Below are 15,055 nucleotides of genomic sequence, written 5' to 3' on the forward strand. Positions count from 1 at the left end.
ACCAGTGACAGATGTCCTCCTTTCTTTCCATATTCTTCCATCCTGAAACAATAGAAAATGTGGGAATGAACGCAATCAAGAGAAACAACATGAGCAGGTTTCTGAACAAAATGAGTAGGTTGTTCATGCAAAATCCTTGCTGCTTGTTAGAATATGGCCCTCTAAATCTAAGCATCCTATCAACAAATACTCTTCATATGAATGAAAAAGATTGTCACACGAGACCAACGGGTTCGACGATCTAATAGAAAGTTACCAATTGTGACTCTAGAGCTCCAATATTTTGGTGTGATCCAGTGTTCCAACTACAAAATGGTAACAAATAATAATAAAAAAAACATACATACAAACTGTTAAACAAACTACATGGACAAGATATAACTCTCAAGGTAGTTATTTCCATGTCTCTGGGTGATGCAATAGACTTTCTAAATGTTGAATCGTTAAACGAAGCTTTTAATAATATAAGACCATTTTAATAATATTTCCATGTCTCCAATATTCAGTGACCAACGCTTTTAAGTTTTCCATGGCTGTTTTAACAAAAGATGTTTCCATAATAATCATGCAAGCTTCCATGGGATCTGAGGGAGAAAAATATAATGCAAAAAGAGCTTTTCTTAACCATGCCAAGTTAGGCCTAAAGATTATTCTGTGATTGACTTTATTTCCCGATTAGCCCATCCATCAATACACAAACACAATAGATGTTGCTAAGATACACTGAACGTGCACTATGGTTTCATTGATATAGGCATCTATGCTTTGCTGGGCAAAACACTATTGCACATGAGAAAGCAACCTAAGTAGCCTATACAATTACAAGCATTCTATCAAGCGATATTAATCATAGATGAGCTAAAACTCACAAGGACAACAAATAAGTTGATGGTGCATTCCTATCCAAATTTGAAGTTTGTGATAAAAATAAAAATATAAACTTCTAGTGATCAACTAATCAAATACAACCGAGAGGCATGGAACATCTAGTGACTCTTACAATTTCTTGCAAACAATGAAAACTTTTACTAAATAAAAGAGACTTCTCGAACTTCGACTTTCAATTGTGGAACTGTCAGACTTCGCATTACTTCCCATTTACATTACTTCCCAAATAGGTTCATCATTATCCAAATTACGCTGAGCTTTGGAATCATTTTTCCTGTGGTTATATACATTTTAGAGGAAGCAACAACTTGTCTCCATCAGTTACCCTTCAAACAGATGGCCTATGTCTAGACTTAGTTATTATGTATTACTGAGGTAGAAAAGTAGGAAAACAAAATTTTGTTGCTATGTAGTGAGAAGCAAAATCCAAACTCGAGTAAATGTAGCTTAGCTGCTTAATGGAAGATAGATTTTTTAGTATTCATGAGTCAATATTCAATAATGAAACAACAACTTTCATGTCTATCAAGTCAGACATTTCAAGAGAACCAAGAGCACATAGAGTGGTTATCATTTTGTTGAGCAGGAAGATATTAAACAAAAAAAAAAAGTACTATATGTTAGTTTTTCTTGATAAGGGTGTGAAAATGATAAAAGTATAGGGGCTATATAGATGCATATTTCTAGATGTTTTCACATCAACCCTGAATTGTTAAATAAGAGACATATCCCTTTCTCCTCAATGCAATCCATCATTAGTTCTAGTGCCAGCAAAATTCCATATTCTTGCAAACAGAAATAAAATCATAACAAGTTCATGCATATCGCAGTGTCAGAAGAATTTTCTGCTCTCAAAAAGTTCCAAATTCTCACTGAAAGAAAATCCAAGAACACTGATAAAATCATAATATGTTTATCACTCAGTTGAAAGAAATCTTTGACACTTTGCAAAAAAATAATGAATCATTACACCAAAACTGAAGCTGAATTCCTACAGCAACTTAAAGATATTTATCTGCTCCATCATTAACAGACACCAACCTAGATATCAGTCTCTTTCAAAATTGATGGTTTGGATGCTCATGAATGATGGTCCATCAATTGCTACATCTAAATCTTTGAGAAATTAAATCTCATCTACAGCTTCACAGATTAGTATATAGTAGGTAGATGCATTTCCACTGATATTTATAAAGTCAATAACAATAGTAAACATTCTTTGAAATGTTGGTATACCTCAATACAGGAAGGCATTGCATACTAGCACACCCTTATTTCACGCAACATTCTTTTGCTACAGAAATGATTAAGGGTAGGTTTGTCACTAAAAATTGTGTACAAAATGCCGATAACAGAACTTGGGTAAAATAAATCTAATAACTTTCCTCTATCTGCATTTTCTAATTAAGCATAAATGTTTGGTGAAGTGCAAAAATGGACATCTCCAGCTGCATGGGAACCAATAACTGATTGACAATATCCATAATCTGGATAATAAATGACAAATTCTAAAATATTACTTCAATATATTGGCTTCTTTAAATAAAAAATCACCATGAAAATTTAAGATTGAATCTGTGTCTGATAGAAAAGAAAAGCAACTCATCCTTATCTGAATATTCTACAAGGGGAAAAGTTATGAAGAGGAATAAGCATGGCATGGCATATCAGCAATACCAATTTACAATGGTAGATTAATTATTAATCTAATTATTCTTCATGAGTTTGAAGCCACCTACATTTATTATTGAAGGTTCTGGCAGTGGGCATGCAACTGGTTGATCATAGACTATTGGCTCGGATGGGTGCTCCACTGGCTTAAACTCCACTGCTTCTTCAAATCCATGGCTCACAGCAGTATGAGCAGCACTAACTTCCTCTATGATTGGTGCCGATGAGGTCCTAACATCCTAGTCCAGAGAAATATACATTTAAACTTTAAAGTAAGGAGACAGAATATAATTTCCATGATAGAGTAGAACAGCATAATAAGAGATCCAATGATTCAACAATATCACCTCCAAAAAAAAGACATTTTTTAGAAACAACTTATCAAGAGAAAAATGAGGACATCAAGGTTAGAGTCCTTCATCCAATAGTTTGCATACATGCATTTGAACTTTGAATTTAATAAGGTATATAGCAGTAGCAAATTGGAGGGGCGCTTCCTATAGTTTGGGTAAATTCACTTAGAGCCTCTTTAAGTTCCAAAATTTTAAAAGAATCTATGCAACAGCTCACTCAACTAAGAGAAAGTGGTAGGCATTATTTCAATACATTTGCCATAGTTCAGTACATTTCAATTAAAGTGAACAGGACCTAGTTCAGGTAATGCCTGCTTTGTTTATGATCTATGATAATTCAACATATCCAGTGATTTTCCAATGAGTCTACGGCAACAAGCTTTCTCATCTCACAGCAATATTCCAACAAGTCTCTAATAATGCTTTAGAAAGTTCATGCCTATGATAAAAACAACCCATAACTTTTCATTTTCTGGCCAATTGTAGCTGACTATAACCTCGAATACATTCCGTCATCAAAAGTTGTGTTTATCTCAACTATTTGGGTCTCATCATTCCATTGGGTCTAGACAAGGTTATATTCTAAGCCTCAAAGAAGTTCATATAATCAAATTTCACTTTCTATCTCTGTCGAGTAGTTTATCAAGAGTGTGCCCCTACAATTTTGAAATAATGAAGGAAGCTAGAGGAGTTACCCTAAACCTTAAAGAGTGCAACCACAATATGTTGGCTTCATAGTTCCATTTGTGTGTGCATGCATGTGGAAAGTTAAAATAAGCTCAAACAAACGAGCATATTGCAACTATATTTATTTTGAAGGAGCCTTGTGATTTCATGACTAAAATAGATGTAGATCTTTGACATAAACAATATCAAGGATTGTTAAAGAAAGATGCTAAATTTGAGTTGAATTCTTCAAGAATGTGTGGTTAAAATTAGTCTTTTTCTTGCCAACTTTAGCTTTTGGGATAAGTCGTGTCAACCAACTTCGACATGTGACGAAAGCATGAGGTAAATTGTTCAAATTCTGCTTGTCTCACTAATATGCACTTGTAGTTCATGTTTTAGATTTGGGCTAGTCGAATTTAGTATCTAGGGTCAATCACTCATCAAAGGTGAGTGCCATATATGGATTGATCTTTTTCCTAACATTTTTTAGTTCTTGGAATAAGTGGTTATCCAATCAGCTTGAATAGACCTAGTAATTAGAATAAAAAGTGAAAATATTTCAAGAAACTTATCTAGAGAAGCATCACATTAGCCTATGTGAGAAAATATAACATTTAAAAACCAGAAAAGGAAAAAAAAAACACTACATTATAGGACGAACTGAAGAGCAAATCCAAGAAACTATAGTGCAAGTTCTTCTCTTTTTTTTTTCCAAAAAAAAAAAATCACAGATAAGTTGTGGGGTAAATAGCGAATATATGTACACGGAAAACAAACATCTCTAATCTGAAACCTTGATCTATCAACATAGTAAATCCACAACTATCAAAATCACGCCCCAAAATGTTATAATCTGTTTCCAGCATCACGAACGTCAACAATTTAAATCTCACTGCAACAAATACGCGAAATAAATCAAACGCAAACATCGACCCCCAAAATATATCGACAAGTATCATCCACAAGTCATCAGCATCAACAAAAAAATTGCAGACCATAAAAGATCCGGCAGGTATAAGATCCAGAACAAGATTCGACTTTTGGAAGGTTTAAGAACTCACAGTCGCGCTTTGCGCTCGGCGGTGCCCCCATCCGCCAGAAATCCGAGAAAAAATCCCCACCATCGCGCGCCTCCGCCTTGAAAGCACCTGCGCAGCTCGAAAGAAACTAAACTGCGTGAATTGTGATAGAAGGGCTCGAGGTGGAAGCAAAAGCGACAAACAGCCGCGCGGCATGTGCGATGGCGGTGACGCAACTCGACGGCGCTAGTTGATCCCGAGCTTAGAAGAGATCAGGTCACCGCTTTGACGTGGAGGTGAGTTTACTCGCCCAAAAGGTGACGCTAGAATATAGATTACTCTTATTCCATTGTCCACACACGTCTTTTCCCCTTTTTTCTAGTTGAAATGTTTTTATTTACTCTCGAAATTTACCTTTTTTTAAAATATTTTTAAAATATCAAAGATTACGTATGTAAAAAAAAAAAATCTTCTAATTAATTTATTTACTGAAATATTGATGATCAGGTAATAATTTTTTTCGATTGGGGAAAAAAACTGAAAAATAAGAAATATTACAGAAAGAATTTAAAAAAAGCGAAAAAATAAAAGGGGGCGTTGTCAAGTGAACGGACGGGATGTGCTCTGCTTGACCTCGTCCTCTGCCAAATAGGGATACACGAAAATGGAGAATCGCCGCCGCGCCACCGGAAATAAGCGGCGACGACGTCGGCGTCGCCGTTCGCCCGCGCCTCCGCATCCCGCATCTGACGAACGCAGGTCTGGCCTCCGTGACTCGCTTCTCCGGTCATTCCTCGACCGCACCAATCGAAATCAGCGGCGCCAGCCTCCCGCCTCTGACCGTACTAATCAATTGGAATTGATATGTCCGAAGGAATCAATGTTGGACTTATTGGATCCTTAGCCATTCATGTGAGGATTGGCCATCGGAGATCCATAAAGAGTTTGTTTTATAAAATATCTGAAAGATCAAAAAAGGAGGCACAGATAGTTTATTTACCACCAAATAAAGATGAATATTAGTTTATTTACCACCAAATAAAGATGAATATTATAGGGCAGCAGTTGAGTTCTTTGACCTTGAATCAGAGTATTCAGGAAGACATCCGGATCGTTGGACGTACGGCTCCTTGGTGTCTTCCATCACCACCAGCGATGATGGAGGAAGAGGAAAAGCGGCATTGGCTCGCTTGGGCAAGCTAGTTCATGCGGCGTTACTCACATCTGGGCATGGGCTGGACGCCCACATCGAGACCGCGCTCGTTGGGATGTATTTAAAGTTTGTGGACGACGAAGCGTTTCTTCTCTTTGACAGCTCGTCGGACCGGCGGGACGACATCTCGTGGTCCACCATGATCTCGGGCCTCGTACAGATCGGCAGAGCAGACAAGGCTTTGCTCGTTTTCCAACAGATGTTGAATTCAGGGTCGCCGCCTCCCTCTTCAGCCTTAGCCAGTGCCTTTTCAGCTTGCGCGCAGTTAGGGTCACCTAACGTCGGAGCTTCCATCCATCATCCATGGTCATGTAATCAGGCATGGTTTGATCCTGGATGTCGCCGCTCAGAACGCCCTCATCAGCTTGTACGTGAAGTGCGGTCGATTAAATCAGAGCCACCACCTGTTTGAGATAATATTGACTGAACGAGACGTCGTATCCTGGAACTCGTTGATCTCTGGCTATGCTCAGAACGGACAGCTGGAGGAGGCTTTCTACCTGTTCGATGAAATGCGGGCGGGTTCACAGCGACCCGATGCCATAACCATGGTTTCCCTTCTCCAGGTGTGTGCCTCGATGGGCGCGCTTCACCACGGGAGGTTGGTCCACGCCTTCACGATCAGGCACGAAGCAGCTCCGTCCATCTCCCTCGACACTTCTTTAGTCGACATGTACGCCAAGTGCGGCGATTTGGGAGCCGCTCTAAGATGGTTCTCGTCAATGCCAGAGCAGGACCTGGTTTTCTGGGGTGCGATCATTGCAGGATACGGGGGCCACGGGATGGGAGACATGGCTCTTGGAGAGTACAGAGACTTCCGCAGCAAGGGAATGAAACCGAACAGTGTCATTTTCCTGGCCGTGCTCTCGGCTTGTAGTCGCGCCGGCTTGGTCTCTAAGGGCATCATTGATCTCCTCTGCAAGGCCGGGAGGCTGGAAGAAGCGCTGTGGTTCGCGAACACCATGTCGCCAAGGCCGACTGCCGACGTCCTGGGGATACTGCTCGACGCCTGCAGGGCCGGTGGATTCGCGTCTTTGGCGGATGAGATAGCGAGGCGGATCACGGTGTTGAGGCCGGACTCGGCTAACAGTTACGTGCAGCTGGCGCACAGCTACGCGGCGATGCGGAGGTGGGACGTGGTGCCCCCACGGGCGGGGTCAGCTGGTCAGGGCGTGGATGCTTGCAGAAGAAGGTGGGCGGTTCGAAGGTCCAGGGTAGCATTTGCGATAACATCAATCTCTGCCCTGTTCAAAGCCTTCGGCCACCACGTCCTGGCCAGTCCCGCATTCACCGTGATTTACTCCCCCTCATACTTGTGGGGCCGGGGTGGGGGGGGCCGCTAGGTTGGCGGTTCCAACCTTTGCAGAAGGAGGTGGGACGTGGTGGGAGATGCGTGCAGGGCCGGCTCTACTAAGGCCTGTGCCTAGGACCCCTTTTAATTGGGACCCAATTTTTAATATATCAATATATATATTAAAAAATAAAAATTATTAAAATAAGTTTATTAATTGGTTTAATTGATTAGCGTCCCGAAAATCTCTTAAAATTCTTAAAAAATTCTAAAAATCGTTCACCTTCCTTTCGCTCTGAAATATGAATCCCCGATTTGAACCGAAATTTCCAAGTCGCCGTTCGCCTTCGCCTTCGCCTTCGCCCCGCCCTGTGGCCTGCGCGGCTGCGCCTTCGCCCCGCCCTGCGGCCTGCGCGGCTGCGCCTTCGCCCCACCCTGTGGCCTGCGCGGCTGCGTCTTCGCCTAGCCCTGCCCTACGAGCCCTTCGCCCAGCCCTGTGCCGTCGCCTTTGCCTTCACCCGGCCCTGCGCACCTTTCGCCCCGCCGGCCGGCCTTGCGCCTTCGCGACTTCGCAGCTTCGCCCGGCCCTGTGCACCCTTCGCCCGACGGCCCCGACCCTGTGCCAATGCGCCTTCGCCTTCGGTCGGGCCTGCGCGCGCTTTGCCTTCGCGCCTACGGCCTACGCCTTCGTTTTCGCGCCCTAACCCTTCGGCCTTCTCGCCTTTGTCGGTGAGCAATTATTTTTTTTATTAAATGATCTTTATTATTTTATAAAATGACTTTTATTATTATGATTTATTTCATCATTAAATTGCTGGCATGTTTTGATGATTCAACAATCAGACTAATTACTTCATTTAATTTGATCAATAACGAGATAATTCTGATTGAAAAATGGAATGAAAATATAATTTTCATGTTCATGAACGAATTGAATTAAGAAATAAATATATATTGATAGAATATGTAAATAAAATATTATAAATTGATCTTTCTTTTGCCTATTAAATAAATTTTTAGGATAAAAATTAATGTATCTGATTAATGATTAATGTATGTGTTTCTTCAGGATGAAAAGTTTTTAGAAAGTTGAAAGTCTTGAGAGTTTATTTTTCAAAATTAAAATTAATAAAGTCTTATTTACGTTCAACTATGTCTCAAGAAAGATTAAATAATTTAGCAATGTTATCAATTGCAAAAAAAATTATTATTAAAACTTGAATATGAAAATTTAATTAATAATTTTGCTTTAAAAAACCAAGAAAATTTAATTTTATATAAAAATTTTATTTTTAAAATTAATATTTTAATTTATTTTAAAAAAAAATTTAAATCCATCATTGTCGATCTCAAGTCCGAATAAAAAAGAGTGAGAGAAATTTTTTTAAATAATAATAATTATTTTAAAAAAAATTACCTATAGAGCCTCCGTGCTTGAGCTGCCAATGCGTGGGCGCAGATGAGAGCGCGAGGGTTTAGGAAAGCCCCCGCATGGAGTTACGTCGAGCTCCACGGGAACATCATGTCGTTCTTTGCGGAACATCACGCGCACCCGCAACAGTAGGACATTGTCTTTTTACTGAAGCTGCTCGACGGCGAGATGAAGGCACTGAAGGAATCCGCCTGCACCCCTGCTGCAGCAAAGGTGGGATCCGCCTGCACGGTCGGCCCTAATTATTTAATTAGGAAGAAATAAATTAGAAAATTAAAATTAATTATTTATGCGAAAGTAAATTAGAAAATTAAAATTGAACAGAGATCAAATTAATTAAATATTCCAATCGATAAAATAAACCGAGTGAGAGATTGAATCGTTGACAAGCAAATCAATAAAAAAAATAAACAGTGATAAAAATTAATAATATACTGTTTTGCAAAAAAGATGGAATCCGTCACCTTAGAAACCCCACACGATCGGTCCTTTGACCATTTGTGAGGAGTTAATCGGGAAACTGCAGTTGGCCACGACGTAGGAGGGTATTGTCTGACTTTGTCAGGATTCGAACCTTTGCCCTCTTCTGCAAATCTGCTACGTCGTAACCAACTCAGTTATGCCCCGGGGGCAAAAAATGATAAATCTCAATCAGTCTCATGGACTCAATCCCTAGGGGTGGCCGATCGAAGGAAAATTCCTGCAAATACGCCGTAGCTGGGGATCGGCTCCATATCAGAAAACCTCCTAAGGGATTTTTTGAAGGCACGATACCAACAAATACATATTGCTATGAGGATTCGAACCCAAAATCTCAAGCAATACATGTCTCCATGCTTACCACTTGGGATAATATACTGGCTTAGCATGGAGTTGATTGTATTTTAAATAGGTCAATGTCTAATTAGCGACGAGAGGAGACAAGTTGAAGTTAGATTTTTTTTTCTCATTAATTTAGGTAAGCATTTTACTTATTGCATTTTGAAAGATTATTGTATTCCTATCTTTTGTTAATCATCAAGAGTATAAAAAATTAAGCTTTTCATTTATTTTAATATAAAATATTCATTATGATATAAAGAACAAATAAATCTTACTTATGGAGATGCAATTCTATAATTTTTTAAATATTTTACTGTCTATTATTTATTTTTCATTATTTACTCTTTATGATTAAACATAAATATTTGATTAAAATTACATAATAATTCACAAGTTGCAGTTGTTATTTACGTTTTAAATTAGTTTATTTGAGTTATTTTCTAATTATTTTTATTTTATTTATAAGTGATGTATAAACTAAGAATTTGATCTAAAAAATAAAAAGAACTAATTTAGGCTACGTTTGGTACGACGTAATGTAATCACGCTTGTAATGTAATCAAGTTTGTAATGTAATGTAATGTAATCTTGATTACATTACTATGTTTGGTTGAAGGAATGCATGTAATCTTTGATTACAAGAATGATTACATTACAGTGTTTGGTGTACATTATTTTCAGTAAGGAATCTAATTTTTATTATTATAAAATACCAATAATACCCTCCTAATTTTTAAAATAAAATAAAAATAAATGTAATAATAAAGATTATTTTTATTATCTTTAAAATAAATTATTTTATTAATAATTAATAATTATTAATTATTAATTTTTATTATTAATAAAATTAATAATTTTTATTAATAAAATTAATAATTATTTAATAATTTTATTAATTATAAAAAATAAAAATTATTAAAATATTTATTAATTACTAATTAAAATTAATTAATAATTTTTAATAATTAATAATTTATTATTAACTATTAATTTTTAAAATTAATTATTAATAATTAATTAATTATTTTTATTTTTAAAATAATTAATTAGTTTAAATAATAATTAATTAAAATTATAAAATAAAAATTATTAAAATAATTAATAAATATTTTATTAATTAATAATAATAAAAAATAATTTTTATTTAAATTATTAATAATTATTATTAATAATTTTATTATTTTAATTATTTTATTAATTATAATTATTAATACTTATTTTAATAATTAATAATTATTATTTTATTATTAATAATTATTATTAATAATTTTATTATTTTATTAATTATAATTATTAATACTTATTTTAATAATTAATAATTATTATTTTATTAATACTTTTATTAATTATTTTAATTAATTTTATTAATAATTAATTATTAATTAAAATTATAAAATAAAAATTATTAAAATAATTAATAAATATTTTATTAATAATAATAATAATAAATAATTTTATTTAAATTATTAATAATTATTATTAATAATTTTATTATTTTAATTATTTTATTAATTATAATTATTAATACTTATTTTAATAATTAATAATTATTATTTTATTAATACTTTTATTAATTATTTTAATTAAGTTTATTAATAATTAATTATTAATTATTAATTATAATTAATAAATTATTGATTTTATAAAATTATTAATTTTATTAATAAAGTGGAAGGGTATATTTGGTACGATAAAAATAGAATCTGTAATGTAATCGGATTACATACTATTTCTTTTGTAATCCAGATTACATATCTTGGCTCCTCTTTTGTAATCCAATTACATTACATTATATCTTTAAAATGTTACCAAACAAAGTAAATCATCTTGTAATGTAATCCTGATTACATTACAAGCCTGATTACCCCTTACCAAACATGCCTTGATATTGTTTATGTCGAAGATCTACATCTATTTTAGTCATGAAATCACAAGGCTCCTTCAAAATAAATATAATTGCATGCAATATGCTTGTTTGTTTGAGCTTATTTTAACTTAATTTCCACATGCATGTGCACACAAAAATGCAACTATGAAGGCAACATATTGTGGTTGGCACTCTTTAAGGTTTAGGGTAACTCCTCTAGCTTCCTTCGTTATTTCAAAATTGTAGGGGCATTCTTGATAAACTACTCGACAGATATAGCTAGAAAGTGAAATTTGATTATATGAATGCCTTTGAGGCTTAGAATATAACCTTGCATAGACCCAATGGAAGCAGGAAGGTGACCGGATATCCCGCCAGACCTTTAAAATTTCAATTTCGGAAATTTATTAAATCACAAGTTTTAAAATTATCTAAATTACTGGAATTTACCAAATAGCGTATATATTTCCAAAATACACTCCATTACTACTTAACTCTCATTAATTTAGGTAAGCATTTTACTTATTGCATTTTGAAAGATCATTGTATTCCTATCTTTTGTTAATCATCAAGAGCATAAAAAATTAAGCTTTTCATTTATTTTAATATAAAATATTCATTATGATATAAAGAACAAATAAATCTTACTTATGGAGATGCATTTCTATAATTTTTTAAATATTTTACTGTCTATTATTTATTTTTCATTATTTACTCTTTATGATTAAACATAAATATTTGATTAAAATTACATAATAATTCACAAGTTGCAGTTGTTATTTACGTTTTAAATTAGTTTATTTGAGTTATTTTTTAATTATTTTTATTTTATTTATAAGTGATGTATAAACTAAGAATTTGATCTAAAAAATAAAAAGAACTAATCAATTGAGTTTTATAAAAAAAAACTAATTAAAAAAGATTTATTATATATTTAGTGGAAAGTACGTATGTATTCCAGCGGATCAAACTGAAATTTTATTTCTATCGTGAAAACTAAAGACTCCATCAGTCACCGTTCATCACACCTTTTGGATTCAATGATCACCGTTGCTTAAGAGGTACGTTTCTTTAAATATATCTCAACCTGTCATCGGTCTTTTCGCTCATCCATTTAGGTTTTGCTCGTGTTCTCTCCGCCCCCTCCGCCTCTAAATCAAAAGAGCCGTCAGAGCCATGGCCGAAGAAATCCCCAACACAATCCAGGGTCTCAAGGAATATATAGAGAAGGTTCGTAAGAAGAACGAGGACCTCGAGTTGCGGAATCTCAAACTCTGTAAGTTGCGCGACGAACTCAAAGGGTTGCCGAATCTCAATCTCCATAAGGAGCTTGAGGACCTCAAGTTGCAGAATCTCAATCTCCATAAAGAGCTTGAGGACCTCAAGTTGCAGAATCTCAATCTCCATAAGGAGCTCGAGGACTGGGCATGGCATAAAGAACGAGGACATGACATGACAGTTGGACTTGGACTTGGAGTTGGAGTTGCGGTTGGAGTTGGAGTTGCGGTTGGGGCGCTTGCTTTTGGGACTCTTTACCTTTTCAAATTCAAGTATGCATCTGAAGTTGGAGTTGCGGCATTTGGAGTTGGAGTTGCGGTTTCGGCGCTTGCCCTTGGGACTCTTTATTTCAAATTAAAGGACTGAGCTGTATTCTGCTTTTATTGCCTTCTCGCTACATCGAGCTGCTTTTCCCTCTTTTTTTTTCATCAAGCAATTTCTTTTATAGTGACCATATAATAATGTTTATCTTACTGCAGAATAACACAGTAATCTAGGCTTGATTTAGATATGCACAATTAAGATTGCTGCCTTAATTACTATCCTTTGCTTTATTCGAAGATGCAATGAAAATCGACAACTTTATCCGTATTTTGAGCAGTAAATTTAATCATCACCACCTGTAGAATTGAACAGATTAAACAATGAACTAACCAGTATTTCCACCGAGTCATGAAATTGTCCATTTAGATCCTGATCATCTTTCATATGTTACATGTACAACCTCTTCCAGAAATAAATATGATTAATAACTTGTTCACCGTGCAACACTTCCAGTTTGATTTCTTCTTGATTTCCTGTGTTGTATCTTGACTATCTGCAGTAGTTATGGTGTTTAATGGCTTGATTTTTCTTTGCAAAGTAGAATATGTATATATCAATATACCTAGAATGTGGAATCCCCTCCGCTACCAAGTCATCGTCGCTCATGATAGAGGAAATAGATTCAATACTGTGCTGTGCGCAGATGAAAATACCTCCACGAAGACAACAAAATCACATCATCACAAAAAATGAAGAAATGTGATCTACATGTTTTAACCTAAGATACTTACCAGAGAATCCAAATTTATATGATATCAGAGATATTCAATAAAAATTAAACAATCCACTGTCTACATTGAATTCAGAAGTCCTCTCATTCCTCTCTTTACACCTCTCACATATTAATGGTGAAAACAAACAAAATCTTTTCAAACATCAAAAGCTCAATTTCAGAAGAAAAACCTCTTCTCTGTAAGCTCTCTGGCCTCTCCTAGTCTTTGCACGCAGCCCAATTGTGACTCTGGTGTGGCTCACAATGTGCAAAACAATCTCCATAGCTCCCATGACTATCCCAACCCCAAGAAAATCCTCTGTTTAATCTTTCTCATCCAATGATTTTTGAGCATGTTTATTCTGTGACAGTACTCTAGTGAACTAAATTCAAAATATTTGACAGTATTTGTTAATCAAAGCTTGAAAGTCAGGAATGTTGTGCAAATTCAAAATTGTCAACTTGGGTTCAATTTTGTTTGTTTAGGACTGATTGAATAACTAGTTTGGTAGCCAATTTGTTTTCCCGTTTGTCGCAGTCAATGATTATTGCTTGTCCACTGATGCATTGGGTCAGAAATACTTTAACCAGCCAAGTAGCTTGAGACATAAAACGAGTAATTTCATGATAAACTGGAGATGAAATGCTAGTGTTGAGAATTGAGATTAGATTGTGCAAACAGTCAAATGTACATATTCTGAATCAATTGAGATGCTCAAGTGAAAACACATGAATGTAAGGTAGGACTACATAAATAGATCATCTTTGATCAGAGAATATAACTTTTGCTTTTAGCCTCTACGGTTTATTGGATCAGATCCTACAAAACCAATGAAACATAGTAACGATCAAAAAATCATAAGAAATTACCACTAGAGCTCGTGGGCAAAACATAGGAGATACCATGCATTTTTGCTCATCTTTAATGAGCATTTGAAACAGAGTCTGTTTATAAAAATTACAATTAATATTTTAAGGAGTTTTTCGTTATAAACAATCCATAAAAATGGATTGCTTCAATCTACCAACTAGTAAATGCATGAATTACAAGATTCCTAGTGGTTGTGCTGTTATGCAAACAATTTCGGATTGGCATGATAAGTTGTTAACTTTAGTTTGATATATGTCAATGATCCATCTTTATGAAAGCCATCATTGATTCCTTGTAGTCATAGCTGTTGGTGCAATCGTGCCCCAAGTGATTGAATTTTAATGTTTGGCTAAAATGAGTTTAAGTTAGGCAATGTAAAATCGTGCCCCAAGTGTTCCACCTGTTCTAGCAGACGATCTCATTTGAAAGGAAAAAATAAATTATCTTTTTGTTAATGATTTTGATATAAAAAACAAAAAAAAAATCTTTGCCTCTTCATACACCATCTTTACTTTCTGCTTTGCAAGCAGCAAGAACTTATCTTTCTTCAGAATTCTGGCTTCGCTTGGGACCAGGAAATGAAGCCATTAATGGTCCACAAGTTCAAAAGCCAGATTCTTGCTCACGACAACTCAATATAAAGCT

The 15,055-nt window shown here is 35.3% G+C and overlaps 1 pseudogene; it reads left to right on the top strand.

Annotated features, from left to right (window-relative positions):
* LOC141824207 (pentatricopeptide repeat-containing protein At4g04370-like) overlaps nucleotides 1-8,800 on the top strand; it is a 10,449-nt pseudogene extending 1,649 nt beyond the window's left edge.
* Nucleotides 8,801-15,055: the final 6,255 nt, after the last annotated feature.

This window comes from Curcuma longa, chromosome 1, assembly GCF_044706935.1.
Source record: "Curcuma longa cultivar G26 ecotype Majalengka, Jawa Barat chromosome 1, ITB_CL_G26_1.1, whole genome shotgun sequence".
Classification (NCBI taxonomy): Eukaryota; Viridiplantae; Streptophyta; class Magnoliopsida; order Zingiberales; family Zingiberaceae; genus Curcuma; species Curcuma longa.